The following is a 15,697-nucleotide window of genomic DNA, read 5'->3' as shown; positions in this document are numbered from 1 at the left end:
TTCTGGTTTCACACACACACACACACACACACACACACACACACACACACACACACACACACACAAAGTTTCCTTGCAGCATTTCCCTGCACACAATGGAACAGGAAAAGAGGGTATTATATGAAACTATGAATCTGTACTTTACACTGCATGCTGAAAAAAGTATGTATTTTCTCCATATTACTTTCAAAATTATTTTGCCTATTTGTGTTTCCTTATGAATGTCCTCCTGTTTTCTGAAAAAAAATTGTATTTCATTTTTTGGAGGTATTACTATTATTATCCCCCTGACCCTCCACCCCAATTAAAGACCAAGACAAAGAGGAAAAACTACTCTTGTAACGAATAAGCATAGTCAGCAAAATAAATGAACATAATAGCCACGTCTAAAACTGTATCTCTTTGCTCCTTTTGCCTAACATCTCTCTGTTAGAAGATGTGTTACATGCTCCATTATGGGTCCTCTGGAGACATAGTTGATCATTGATCGGAATTATAGTCTTTTAAAGTTATTTTTCTTTACAATGTTACTATTCTTGTATCACTTGTTCTCCCACTTCTCACTTTACTCTATTAGTTCATACTACCTAGTATATCCTCCCTCTTAAACCTCCCTCTATTTTAACTTGCTTTTTTCTGTCAAGTTTGATATATTTTTGCCCCAGGCTTCTCTCCCTCCCTATCTCCCCATCCCCCCCCTTTCTCTCCCTCCTTCTCTCCCTTCCTCCCTTCTTATCACAACCCCTCCAAGATTGACTGTTAAAACCTTTTGCCAGCTTTGCCAATTTGCAAGGTGTGAGGTAGAATCTTAGGGGTGTTTTGATTTGTACTTTTCTTATTATTAGTGATTTGGAACATTCTTTGATATGATTGTGAAGAACTGATAATTCTTCTTTTGAGAATGGTTTGTTTATATCCTCTAACCTCTCATCTATTGAGGAATGGCTTTTGGTCTTCATATTTCTACTAGTTTTCTACATATCTTAGATACAAAACCATTATCCAATAAATATGATATATTTTTTTCCAGTTGACTGGTCACCTTCTTATTCTAGATATTTTGATTTTTTTTGTATGTGTGCAAGTGAAAAGGCTGTAATATAATCAAAATCATCAATTTTATTTTTTTTTTGTACTGTAATTACCTCTATCCTTTCCTTGGTTAGGAATTTATCTCCTATAGTAAAATGATATGATTGGTTTCTCTTCTAACTTTTTTTAATGGTATGATCTTTAAAATTCAGGTTGTGTATCCACTTTTTTTTTTATCTAAATGTTTTATTTAAAACAGTTGCAGCACACAGAAGCTGACTCTCCCATTCCAAATTAAAACCACACACTCACACAATAGGGGCAAACATTCAATAAGCAGCGGACAGCTCCATTATGTGGAGACCTCCCCCAACTACTCAGCATGGCTGGCGATAAACCTTATGTACAAGGATAGTTCTACTATGAAATGTTAGTCCCCCAAAACTAACATCACTAAAGATATAATAATCTTAATTTGGTATGCTGGGGAGTATGGAGCTTCTGTCAATGCTAATGGGTTGGGGAAAGATGGGTTGACTGAGAGGGGGAAGCAAAAGCCTTACATGAGAATATGGTCCACCCCCTTTAAAAATAAGCAGGCTAGTTTAAAGTATACTCCCCTTTTCCCCAGCCCCAGTAATAAAAAGTAGTGGGATCTACAATCCCAGATTTGGTTTTCATCCTGACCATTTACACAGGATTCCCCAATGACCAAAGAGATCTTCCTGATCTTCCTGAAATTGAAGTGGTCCTTCTTGGCCTCTCTGCCTATGATCTGAGCCAGAGAACTCCTTATCAGGAACAAATCTGTTAGTCTTTATTCAGGCCTCTAGGTCATCACCATACATGTCTTTGTCCAGATTTTTACTGGGTCTGTAGATATTTTGGGCCATGTCTTTGCCACTTCTCCGTGGTTGATCATAAACATAAATTTCATCTTCTCCACCAGCAAAACCAGTCTATACTCTTAGTCCGGTTGAATAGCCTCTGGACATACTAAACTTCATTGGAAGTCTGAGGACTGGACACACCAAGAGCAATGACTTCACTGATATCTCAATTCTCATTTCTCTGTAGTTTTTACCTCTTATTATGAGCTGCTCTGGAAAGATTCCTATCACGTTGTCTCTCTTTATGTCTATTGTGTCTTATTTCATCTTGTTCCCAAGCCTCCCCGTTCTCTTTTTCAACATGAGTCTTGATTCCAGCTCTTCTCTCTTGAGCTTTCTGGGTCATTTCTCGAAGCTTTTCTTCATGTTTTTCCTTTTGGGACATCTTTCTCTCCACTTGAGCCTGCATCTCCACTGCCTTATGAGCCTTTCTGTCAGCAATGTAGAGAGCTTCAGCAAGTTTGGCAAAGTTTTCATTTATGTGGACTGTCTTCAGTCCTCTCCTATCAGCAGCCAGACTTTTGTCTAATGGAATAGTATAACCCTTTGCATTTTTCCAGTTTGAAATACAAGGTGGAATTTTCCACTCTTGCTACTCTTTCATGGTCATCCTTTGGCTAGGAGAATGCATGACAGGTACATGAGGAGAAGGAGGACCACGAGGAATTTTCTTAATTTTGAATCTTGGAGACTCCATTGGATCTTTTTGCATTTCCACCATCCGAATGACTTTTTGCTTAGCTCCAGAATTGAAAGCCAATCCTTGCTGAAATGGTGTGTACTGGATATACTGAGCTGGAGCTAGTTTATCTGCAGCTCGAACGGGCATAGCAACTGCAGCCTTCTGAAGTACAGATTACTCTAGGGCTACCCATGTCTTTTCTGCAATCTCTTTAATGGCTTCTTCATCAGATCTTTGCAGGTCTGGGTCATCTGCATTCATAACTTCTTTGGGAACCAGGTCAGTGTACTTACTATAAATGACCTTGTCTTTTGATTGTCCCTGTACAGCAATTGCATCATATTTAATTTTTCCCTCTGCATCCACCTGAATGGCCAATGCATTGGACATTTTCTTCTTTCTTCCCATATCCAATGGGTATTGGGCTCACATGCATTTCTGGAAAGGCACCTCCATCTCCAAAATCCTCTAACAAATGAGCTATCCAACCTTTTCAATACCCAAGCTCTCTTCTTGATGAGATCAGTGCAGTCTGCCTCGATCTCTGTGATCTTGCCCTTTCCTCAACCTCAAGCTAGTCCTGGGAAAGCTGAGTTGGAGCAAGCAAAAAACTGGTCAGTGCCATCTTCTTCTGCTGCTTCCAGCGCTCTTGGCACCTGAGCTAGAAGGGGTTTACTTGGTTTCAATTGGTTATAGAATATGCTATAAGATGTTGGTTTAATTTCTGCCAGACTTCTTTCTGCTTTTCTCAGTAGTGCTTATCAAATAGAGATTTTTTTCCAAAATAATTTATGTTTTGGGTTTACCAAACATTAGATTATTGAGTTCTATTATTTTTGTTTCTCCTTTGTTTAGTCTACTGATAGTCTATTGATCTATTTTTCTATTTTTTTTTAGTTAGTACCAAGTAGCTTTGATATTGTTCTGTAATATGGTTTGGGGTCTGGAAGTACTATTACCTCTTCATTCTTATCTTTTTTCGTTAGTCCATTGATATTCTAATAGATTTTATTAATCTTGTTGCTATTTTTTTGAATTCTTTAAAGTATAGCCTTGGTAGTTTGGGATAGGATTAAAACTGTATATTAACTTTGATAGTATGCTCATTTGTATTATATTGGAATAGATTAGCCTTTAGCTTTCAATATTCCTCTAAGTTGTCTTCATTTCTTTAATGAGCATTTCATAGCCGAATCTATACAAATGTCGAGTCTGCTTTGGCAGTTTGGCTTCCAAGTATTTTATACATTTTGTAGTTATTTGGAATTGGATTTCTCTTTCTATTGTTGTTACCTAGAAATACTGTTGATTTTTGTGTGTTTATTTTGTAGACGGCCATTTTGCTGATGTCATTAGTTATTTCAGTAACTTTTCGGTTTCCTAGGATTTTCTAAGTAAACCATCATGCCACCGGCAAATAAGGAATAGTTCTATTTCCTCTCTCCCTCTTTGTTCCTTTAATTTGTTTATCTTGTTTTATTGCTATCCTTAGCATTTCTTGGACTATATAAAATAATAGCAGAGAAAGTGGTCATCCTTGCTTGACTACTCTATTTGTTGGAAAAGCTTCTAGTATATCCCTGAATGATACTTGCTTTTGATTTCAGACAGGTATTTTTTTTTAAATGACATTGAAAAGATCTCCCCATGCCTTTACAGTATAAGGTTTTTATCATCAATCAGTATTGAACTTTATCAAAGTCTTTTTCCAGATCTATTTGGATAACCATGTGGTTGGGAATATTACTGTTTTTAATATAATCATCCCTGGTATAAATTTAGCTTGGACATAATAAATGATTTCTTGAATGAATTGCTGTAATATGTTCAACAGGATTTTATCTAAATGTTTTGAATTGGTATTCAGTAATAATAATATTGGTCTATATTTACAGTTCTTTGCTTTATCCTTCTCTGGTTTAGGTAATAGAATTATATTTATCTCATAAAAGGGGTTTGATAGAATGCTTTTCTTCTCAGTTTTTAAGATTGATTTGTGTAACATTGGTATTAATTGTTTTTAATAGTTTCTTAGAACTTTCAAAAATGTGGAATAACTCATGAATTTGTGTCATCCTTGCACAAGGGTCATGTTAATCTTTTCTGTATCATTCCATGTTCAGTATATACTCTGTTGAAGTGAGCACAATCATATATTTTTTAATTTTGTTGCTTTTTACTTCTTTCCTGCTCGATTTTACTCTACATTTTTTTTTAAAAATTCTACATCTGTTCATCTCTTTTGCTTCTTTGGAGAAACTCTTCTAAATATAGATTAATTCCCGCCCCCTCCTTCTGCTAATTGAATTTTTAAAAAATCTGCTTTGAGAGCTATAAATTTTTATATATTTTCATTCCTAACTTCTTCTCTTTTTTTGAAACCAACTTTAGAATTTCCTGTTATTTCCATATTCTCTTTGGATTACACAGTATTCTATGTTTCATTAGGAATTGGTTTGCTTTTGCTTAAATTTTTTTTTAAATAAAGCTTTGCATTCTCTCTGAGGGATAACTACTCATTATTCTAGGGGCAGCTAGGTGTCACAGTGGATAGAGCACTGGACTTGAAATCAGGAAGACTCATCTTCCTGAGTTCAAATTTGGCCTCAGACACTTAATAGCTATATGACCCTGGGAAAGTCACTTAACCCTATTTACTTCAGTTTCCCCATCTATAAAATGAACTAGAGAAGGAAATGGCAAATCAGTTCAAAAGCTTTGCCAAGAAAACCCCCAGTGGGGCCACAGAGAGTTTGAACATGACTGAAACAAGTGAACAACAAAAACAGCTCATTATTCTGTTTAATTTTTAAGCTCCTTTCTATTGATTTATTTGTTTATAGTAATTGCATCTTCCTCCCAAGGTTGTTGTGAAGATGAAAGGAGATAATATTTGTAAAGTGCTTTGCAAATCTTAAAGCATTACATAAGTTGTAGCTATCATCATCATCTTCATCATTATCATTATTGTTATTACTATAATACTCTGGATTTTTTTTCCTTTTGAAATCTTTTAAAAGTTTTTTTCTTTTATTCCTCTGTCACTTTCTGCATCTTCATCCTTTTTTGGTTGACCCACTCTTAGAGCTAGATTACAATGTTTCATTAGCCTTTTCCCATTAGCCTTTTACCATTTTGAGGGATTTAGGTTTTACTGGTCTTCATCCTTGCCCTAAGAAGCCTCTGAAAGAACAAGACTAGCCTTACTTAGGTTTACTTTTCTTTCAGGCCTGGTGCAACCAAATACTGGCCCAGTTCCTCTCTTGGATTTCCTTTCTTTCTCTGGCTGAGATGAATCTCCATCTGCTGATTTTTCAGATTTCAGAAGGACAGGGAGGGTGTCCTGGACAGTCTGTGCAGCCTTGGGGGGCTCCCTAAACAAAGGAATGTTCCAGTCAGAAGGCAGCGTGCTCTCTTCACCCCTCACAAAGCTGGTCAGAATGAATGTCTGCTGCTTGTTGTGGGCTTGTGGGGGTGGACAAAAGTTAAGTTGTGCTATCAAACTCTTATGTGGGCCTTGGGCTCAAGCAGTAGGTGAAAGGGCAGTTTGCATGTCCTTGATGTGAGTGTGAAAGCTGGTGGGGGAGTGTTTCTGAGTGAGTGCTTTAGGGAATAATATTGTCTGATGTTAATTTAAAAGGATTTTACCTTTTCAGGATTCTCTCTCTGTCTCTCTCTTTCCATCTCTCTCTCTGTCTCTGTCTGTCTGTCTGTCTCTCTCTTTCCCTCTCTCTCATCTTATGGATTCATCTGAAGTTTTACATTTAGCACATAATTCCTCTTTTTGGAGGTTTTTTAGAGTTAATAGGGACTGCAGAAAATGTCTAGTTCACTGTCTTGCTGGTCTTGTGACCCAGAATTCCTCTAAATTCTCAGAGTTCTTTGACAATAATAAAAGGAATTTCCCAAATCCTTTTTCACGTCTAGGTTATTGGCTCCACTGCCATAACTTTGTTATTGTATGTTTAACTTTTAAATTTTCTTTCATTTGTTACATTTTTCTTTCTCTTTAAAATGTTTTTCCATTTCAAAATAATGGCAAAAAGCTAAATTTGCTTTTAGCTTTTCAGCTTTTAGTAGCTACAGGTGTAGCCAATCTATATGATTGGTTAAGCATATGGGTTTTTTTTTGTGTGTGTGTGTGTGTGTTTTTGTTTGTTTTTGTTTTTGCTTTTTGGTGAGGCAATTGGAGTTAAGTGACTTGCCCAGGGTCACACAGCTAGTAAGTGTTGAGTGTCTGAGGCCGGATTTGAATTTACATCCTCCTGACTCCAAGGCCAGAGCTCTATCCCCTGTGCCACCTAGCTGTCCCTAAGCATATATGTTTTGAACCTTTTACTGGAATAGTTCATCTGGTATCTTTGCTATATAAAAAACTTTCATTCGCAATACTTGGAGTTTGGGAGTTGTCATTGACAGACATTGGTTAAATAAATACAGAGTACAGAATTTTTCTCCCATAATATCTAACAAAAAATACCATACCAAAAATGGTGGAATTTTGGTCAAGTATAACTTTTTATACAATTCCGAGGATATACATTATAAATGAGTTGCTGATCTGCATAAGTAGAAGAAATTTCCACACTGGGAGTTCCCTACACTGATTAAATCACAGATCTACCTCCTACTCCTTTCAAAATAATTACTTTTTGGTTTTTATTAAAAAAGAAGGATTATAAAATTTCTACAATTTCTTCTTCAAAGTTGACTTCTTAAAGTGATGTGGATTTTTACCTTGGATTTGATTCCTAATGGTGGCTGTTTTTTGTCATGGGAGAAGAAAGCAGGATATTTTGTTCTGCTGTTGTTCAGAGAGGGGAGGATTCTCTTGATGTGTATATTTTTGAGAAAACTTTTGGACAAAGCTTGTACTTGATGTGAGAAATTTCAGTATGCAGAGGGAATGTTACATTTTTTATTTTGATTTCTGAAGATGAGAGAATCTTACTTTTAATGTAGAGACAAAACTTCACTAGCTTGAGAGGCCACTTGTTATTTCTGATGAATCTAAGTAGATTACTCCAATAACATAGAGCACTAAGTGCTCAGAATACAAAGAGTCAAAAAATAGTCTCTGCCCTCTAAGAGCTTCCAATCTAATAGGAGAGAAAACATGGAACAAATATATACAAAGCAAGCTAAATATAAGATAAGTAAGAAATAACTGAGAGGATAGACACCAGAATTAGGGGCTGGGAAAGAATTCCTATAAAAGATGGAATTTTAGTTAGGCCTTAAAGGAAGCCAAGAAAGCCAATAGGAAGAATTGAGGAGGCAGAGCCTTACAAGCATCGGAGACAGCCAGAGAAAATACCCAGAGTGGAGCCATGGAATGCCTTGTTTGTGGAACAGCCAGGAGGCCAGTGTCACTGGATTGAAGAGTATGTGTCAGGAAGTAAGGTGTAATAAAACTGGAAAGGTAGGAAAGGGAGTAAGTTATGAAGGGCTCTGAATGACAAACAAGTCATTTTGTATTTTTGGGAGTAATTTGGTCAGGTCCAGTGTAACTTTTATTCGTGTGAATATTCCTTCCAATGATTTGGACCACAATCCATCCATGCCTGTTCATTCTGTGAAGCTCTTGTTATGTCCTCCCATGAGTTTGCCCCAAAGAGTCCACCCAACCCGTTGAAAGCCTTCCTTGAGTTCTGTTTGTTTTGTGGATACCAAAAGGATAACATAAACTTATTAGCAATGAAAAGGGAATGCATAACAGGCATGAAGGATCACATGTGAAAAATCATAGGGATTGAAGATTGAATGTTGCATGTGAAGGCTAGCAAGTAGGTTAGATAGATTGGATCTAAAAGTGCATAAAATGGAATATTATATAATAAGCCTGGAAAGGTAGGTTGGAGCCAAATATTAATGGAGTGTAAATACCAGAGAATTTTATATTTGATCATGTAGACAAAAGGGAGCCACTGGTGTTTCTTGAGCCTGACAGTGATCCAGGCAGATTCACGCTTCAGTGATATCACTTTGGTGTTCTCTAGTTTTAAATGTGAGTTTTCATAATCCTTTCTTTTTCATACACTTTTTTTTAGGCAATTGGGGTTAAGTGACTTGTTTCATACACTTTACATGTAACCTCAGACAAAGTATATGATTTCCCAAGCTCCTTCTATGAAACATGAAGAGTGAGGAGGCTTGAAAGACTATGAAGATAAACATTGAAAGTTAGCAAATGAAAAACATAATTTGTCTCTCTGATGGATAGGATGCACACTTACAAATTTTTAATACACTGATCATGTCACTCCTACTCAACAAACCCTGGTGGTTTCCTATCCTCTCTAGGATAAAATACAAAATGACTTGTTTGTCATTCAGAGCCCTTCATAACCTACTCCCTTTCCTACCTTTCCAGTTTTATTACACCTTACTTCCTGACACATACTCTTCAATCCAGTGACACTGGCCTCCTGGCTGTTCCACAAACAAGGCATTCCATGGCTCCACTCTGGGCATTTTCTCTGGCTGTCTCCGATGCTTGTAAGGCTCTGCCTCCTCAATTCTTCCTATTGGCTTTCTTGGCTTCCTTTAAGGCCTAACTAAAATTCCATCTTTTATAGGAATTCTTTCCCAGCCCCTAATTCTGGTGTCTATCCTCTCAGTTATTTCTTACTTATCTTATATTTAGCTTGCTTTGTATATATTTGTTCCATGTTTTCTCTCCTATTAGATTGGAAGCTCTTAGAGGGCAGAGACTATTTTTTGACTCTTTGTATTCTGAGCACTTAGTGCTCTATGTGCCTGGCACATAGTAGGTGCTTAATGTATGTTTATTGACTGATTGATATACATGATGAGGTTTGGTAAAATCCAAACAAAGCTTTCTATAAAGGGAAAGTTTTGAACAAGACTAAAATAGAAAAGTTTATTAAATACCTGTACAATTTCTTCTTCCTAACCCTTCTCATCCTTTAGAAATAAATAGAGCAGCCACTTGGCTTGACATAAGAAAGCTTTGCAGTGTTCACAAAATAGAGGCTTGAAAATAAAGGTTCCAAACAACCTCACATCCTGCAGTTCAAAGTGAACCTGTCTTGCTCACTGTCTTTAAGTAAATTACAATAAAACTAAGTAGAGGAAAGGAAGTCATCTTGGAAAATTCCACAAAGCCTGACCTGCACCTTGGGTTAGCCCTATTTATAAAGTATTCCAGGGGACCACAAAAGCTCCCTCATTGTGTCCTAAATAGATCCCCTTCAGGATTTGTTCTGTGAAGTATGGATTCAGTCAAATGGCTGCACTTGAGGACCTGGAGGGTCACACGTGGCCTCGAGGTCACAGGTTCCCCACCTCTGGGCTAAGGGAACTCATTTTATTAGCCCTGTATTTGTCGAAGAATATAAATGTGCTGTAGTTATTGTAAGCTAAAGCCTCCCCAAAGGACTATTCAAACTTCTGAGCCTTGAAAGAGATTATGAGTTCAGCAGAGGCTTTCTTTTGACAATGAGGGGAACTCAAAATGGCATCCTTGCTGCCTGCCTTCTTTCATAGAGACAAGTGACAGAGGAATTGGTGGACAGCTACCAAAGGCAGCACTTCTGTCTAAGGAAAATGGAAAGAAGAACACTTGCCACCTTGATACTGAAAAAGCAAGAGAAAAGGAAATCAATATCTTAAGGAGGGTGGTAATTATTAACTAAAGCAAAGATGGCTGGACTTTTCGGTTAAGGCTGTGTATGTATGCATCCAGAGTAAAAGTTCAGTATGAATTTATTTGATCAAATGACAAAACTTTTTGGCCTAAACTGTGGGCTAGGAATTGCATTTGAATGTGGGAGACTATTTATTGTTCCTCTTATAGGCTTCAGTAAAATAAAAATAGGCATGGAGCCATCTTTGAGGTAGGAAAGCACACACAAGGACATAAGGGTCTCTATCAAGTCAGCCTAAGAAATGATAGCCATATACAGAAGGTTAGGATAAAGTACTGCTGCTGAGTGTGCAGGGAGAAGAGCTATGCACATTTTTGGCTGACCTAGCTTGGGTAATTTGGGTGGATATTAAGGACAATACAAGCAGGTGGGTGATCCTGCTGAGGTTATTGATAATGATGTTCTCTGTCTGCTGAATGAGACAATACATCTCCAGGGCAGTCATGAAAACTGGAGCAGGAAGCATTTATACCAGTAAGAGAGCCACAGAGGACAGGGCAGAGATTGTAAGAGACTATGCATGAAAACACAAAAAGTAATGGGTTATTTAGTGATGCTGTTTCATTTTGGAAGCCTTTCTGAATCTCCTAAATTGTTAATGCTCCCTCTTCCTCCTTGAATTCCATGTATTTACTTGATTGTGTCTGTGGTATCTTCCCAGTGGAATGAATGTAAACTCCTTAAGGACAGTGACTGCTTTTGTTTTTATTTCCAGTGCCTAGCACAGAGCCTTTCCCATGATAGGTACTTAATAACTGCACATTACTGAGTTATTTGCTATTCTATCATGGGCTCCTTTCTACCCATACTTTCAGCACTACCAATAAAATCCAATTATTCTGAGATGTTCCTCTATTTATAACATAGTAACACAAGTGGTTTTCATTACTCAGGTACTGCTTGGGGGCAGAAGCTTTGGAAAAGTTAGGACAAAACCAAAAATTTAAAAAACAGGGAAAAAAAAGGAAGAACTTGTTTCTGAAGGTGATCTGGGATTTTTCCATTTATGACAAAGCCAAAAGCTATTCTGGATACAGATCGAGCAAAGTTTAATCAAGGTTAAGGAAACATTTGAAATTTAAGAATTATCTCTCAGGCTACCAGAGAGAGCATGGTGCTATGGAATAGATGCTGACTTGGGAGTCAGAGGACAAAACTGGGTTCATATTCCACTATTGCCACTTAAACCTCCATGATTTTAAGCCCATCGACTTCCATAGATTTCACCCCTTTGTGGCTCATTATAGCCATCTTTAAAATGAGGGGGTTTTGGACTAGTTGACTTCTAATGTCCCTTTTAGCACTAAATCTATATTCGTAAAACATCACTGATAATGGAACTTGTACATGTTAGTGTTTTATACTTTTTTGTGTGCCTTTTATTTAACATTTTAAAAATATTTTATTTTCCCCCAATTACATATAAAAACAATTTTAAACCTTAATTTTAAAAAGTTTTAAGTTCCAAATCCTATCCCTCCCTGAGACAAAAAGCAACCTGAAATAGGTTATACATGTGCAATCACGTAAAACATATTTCCATATTGGTCGTTTTGTGGAAGAAAACTTGAATAAAAAAAGAAAGAAAGAAATTGGAAAATAGTATGCTTTGGTCTGTATTCAGATGACATCAGTTTTTTCTCTGGAGGCAGATGGCATTTTTCATCATGAGTCCTTTAGGATTGTCTTGGATCATTGTATTGCTGAGAATCGCTAAGTCATTCACAGTTGTTCATTGTACAATATTGCTGTTACTGTGTACAATGTTCTCCTGTTCTGCTTATTTCACTTTGTATCAGTTCATGTAAGTCTTTCCAGATTTTCCTGAAATCAATCTGCTTATCATTTCTTATAGCATGATAATATTCCATTATAATCATGTGCCACAAATTGCTCAGCCATTCCCCAATTGATGGCCATCCCCTCAGCTTTCAATTTGTTGCCACCACAAAAAGATCGGCCATAAATATTTTTGTGTATATAGATCCATTTCCTTTTTGATTTTGATCTCTTTGGAATATAGACCTGATGTTGGTATTGCTAGGTCAAAGGGTATGCTCAGTTATACAGCCTTTAGGGCATAGCTTCAAATTGTTCTCTGAGAATGGTTGAATCAGTTCACAATTCCACCAACAGTGCATTAAGTGTCTCAATTTTTCCACATCTTCTCTAACATTTGTCATTTTCTTTTTCTGTCATATTAGCCAATCTGATAGCTGTGTGGTGATAGCTCTGAGTTGTTTTAATTTGAATTTCTCTAATCAATAGTGATTTAGAGCATTTTTTCATATGACTGTAGATAGCTTTGGCTACTTCTTTTGAAAATGACCCATTCATATCCTATGGCCATTTATCAATTAAGGAATGACTTGTATTCTTATAAATTTGACTTAGTTCTCCAAATATTTGAGAAATGAGACCTTCATCAGAGAAACTTGCTGTAAATTTTTTTTCACAGTTATGATTACTGTGTATTTCCCTCCATCCTATTTCTCACCATGTTTATCCCACTCTCTCTCTCCTTTCACCTTGTCCATCCTCAAAAGTGTTTTGCTTCTGAATACTGCCTCTCCCAATTCACCCTTCCTTCTATCAGCCTCCTCCTTTTTCTTATTCCCTTCCCATCTTATTTTCCTAAAGGGTAAGATAGATTTCTATACCCAACTGAGTAGGTATATTATTCCATCTTTGAACCAATTCTGATGAGAGTAAGGTTCAAGTGCTCCCCTGCACCTCCCCTATCTTTCCCTTCACTGTAAAAGCTCTTTTGAGCCTCTTTTATGTGAGACAATTTACCCCATTCTACCTTTTCCTTGCCCCTTTTCCTAGTATATTCCTCTTTATCACCACTTAATTTTATTTTTTTTATATATGATCCCATCATCATCAACTCACACCTGTGCCCTCTGTCTATATATACTCCTTCTAACTGCCCTAATAATGATAAAACTCTTATGAGTTACAAGTAGCATCTTCCAGTGTAGGAATGTAAACAGGTTGACATTATTGAATCCCTTATAATTTCTCTTTCCTCTTGACCTTTTTATCTTTCTCTTGAGTCTTGTATTTGAAAATCAAATTTTCTATTCCGCTCTGATCTTTTCATCAGGAATGCTTAAAAGTCCTCTATTTCATTAAATATCCATCCTTCCCTTCCCCCACAAAGGACTATACTCAGTTTTTCTGGATAGGAGATTCTTGGTTGTAATTCTAGCTCCTTTGCCCTCCAAAATATCATATTCCAAACCCTCTGATTCTTTAATGTAAAAGCTGCTAACTCTTATGTTATCCTGATTGTTGCTCCAAGATATTTGACTTGTTACTTTCTGACTACTTGCAATATGTTCTCCCTGACCTAGAAGTTTTGGAATTTGACTGTAGTATTCCTGGGAGTGTTCATTTTGGGATCTCTTTTGGGAGATGATCAGTAGATTCTTTCAATTTCTGTTTTACCCTCTGATTCTAGAATATCAGGAAAGTTTTCCTTCATAATTTTTTGAAAGCTGATGTCTAGGCTCTTTTTGTGATCATGGCTTTCTGGTAGTCCAGTAATTCTTACATTATCTCTCCTTGATCTATTTTCCAGGTCAATTATTTTTCTAATGAAATATTTCACATTTTCTTCTATTTTTCATTCTTTTGATCTCATTTTATTGTTTCTTGATGTCTTATAGAGTCATTAGCTTCCACTTGCCCATTTTTTTAAAGGAATTATTTTCTTTAGTAAATTTTTTGTACGTCTTTTTCCATGTGGCCAATTCTGCTTTTTAAGGAGTTCTCTTCAGTGAATTTTAAATTTCTTTTTCCATTTTGTCAATTTTGCTTTTTAGAGAGTTCTATTCAGTGGATTTTGGCCTTTTTTTTTTTTTTTTTGGTGAGGCAGTTGGGGTTAAGTGACTTGCCCAGAGTCACACAGTTAGACAGTGTTATGTGTCTGAGGATGGATTTGAACTCAGGTCCTCCTGACTCCAGGGCTGGTGCTCTATCCATTGTGACACCTAGCTGCCCCAATTTTGACCTTTTTTACCATTGGGCCCATTCCTTTTTTTTTAATAAATTCATTTATTTATTTTTAGTTTTCAATATTCACTTCCATAAGATTTTGACATCCAAATTTTCTCCCCATCTTTCCCCTCCCCCACCCCAAGACAGTGTGTGAATTGATATAGTCTCAACATATACATTCATATTAAACCTATTTTCACATTAGTCATATTGTAAAGAAGAATTAGAACCAATGGGAGAAACCATGAGAAAGAAGAAACAAAAATAAAAGAGAGAGAGCAAATAATATGCTTCTATCTGCATTCAGACTCCAGAGTTTTGGATAGCATTTTCCATTACTAGTCTTTCCATCATGAATTGTCTTAGATCCTTGCATTGCTAAGAAGAGATAAGTCTATCAAAGTTAGTCATCACATAATGTGGCTGTTACTGTGTACAATGTTCTGGTTCTGTTCACTCAGCATCAGTTCATATAAGTCTTTCCAGGTTTTTCTGAAGTCTGTCTGCTATTCTTTTTTTTTTAAAGTGTTATTTTCTTTAGTATTTTTTTGTGCCTTTTTACCAAGTTATAGACTCTTTTTTTCATGATTTTCTTGCATCACAGTAATGTATTTTTCCAATTTTTTTTCTCCACCTCTCTTATTTGATTTTTCAAATCCTTTTTGAGTTCTTTCAGGAATTATTTTTGGTTTGAGACCAATTCACATTTTTCTTTGAGGCTTTGTATGGAGCACTTTTGACTTTGTTGTCTTCTTCTGAAATTGTGCTTTGAGCTTCCCTGTCACTATAGTAACTTTATGTGGTCAGGTTCTTTTTTTGTTGTTTGCTCATTTTTCTAACTTATTTCTTGACTTTAACTTTATGTTAAAGTTGGGCTTTGCTTCTGGGTTAGAAAGGGCACTGTCCCAAGCTTCAGATTGTTTTGTGCCGCTGTTGTTAGAGATAGTTCTGGAGGTCTGTAAGTTTTCAGTTCTTCCAAGGTGGTATGATCTAAGGCCAGGTGTGGTCACTGCTCTCCTGGTCTGTGCTGTACTCTGTGAGTGCCCTCAAGTACTCTTTTCCACCCTGGAACTGTGATCAGGGTTCCCACTCCTCTGTGCCCACAATCTCTGGTATGCTTGTGCTCCTCCACACCCTGGGACTGTGATCAAGTATAAGCAATGCAACAGGGTCCTGCACCCAGTGCTAACAAATGGACCCCTGTAATCTCTTTCTGACCAGTTGTCCAACCCCTTTACCTTCTGTGGGCTGAGGGTTTTGGAAGCTGCCACCTCTGATTCAGTTGCCCCCAAGTCCTGCTGCTGGTTTGCCAGGGTGAGTCTGTTGCTATCTTTGTGGGGTGTCGCCTGTGCTGGACTGCACTCCACTCTTATCTTGGTGGGACAGACCTTTCCTACCAATCTTCTAAGATATCTTGG

General features: G+C 37.0%; 1 non-coding gene and 1 pseudogene across 1 annotated transcript; both read right to left on the bottom strand.

Moving 5' to 3' along the window:
• Window positions 1–1,591: 1,591 nt before the first annotated feature.
• Window positions 1,592–3,229, bottom strand: LOC114027004 (annotated as a pseudogene).
• A 1,417-nt stretch (window positions 3,230–4,646) lies between these two features.
• Window positions 4,647–4,749, bottom strand: LOC114027057. Its single transcript, XR_003567201.1, has one exon. It is a non-coding gene; the product is annotated as a U6 spliceosomal RNA (small nuclear RNA).
• Window positions 4,750–15,697: the final 10,948 nt, after the last annotated feature.

The sequence above is a fragment of the Vombatus ursinus genome, unplaced genomic scaffold (assembly GCF_900497805.2).
Source record: "Vombatus ursinus unplaced genomic scaffold, bare-nosed wombat genome assembly UNPS02014848.1, whole genome shotgun sequence".
NCBI classification, from domain to species: domain Eukaryota; kingdom Metazoa; phylum Chordata; class Mammalia; order Diprotodontia; family Vombatidae; genus Vombatus; species Vombatus ursinus.
This window is presented reverse-complemented; position numbering and strand designations above follow the sequence as displayed.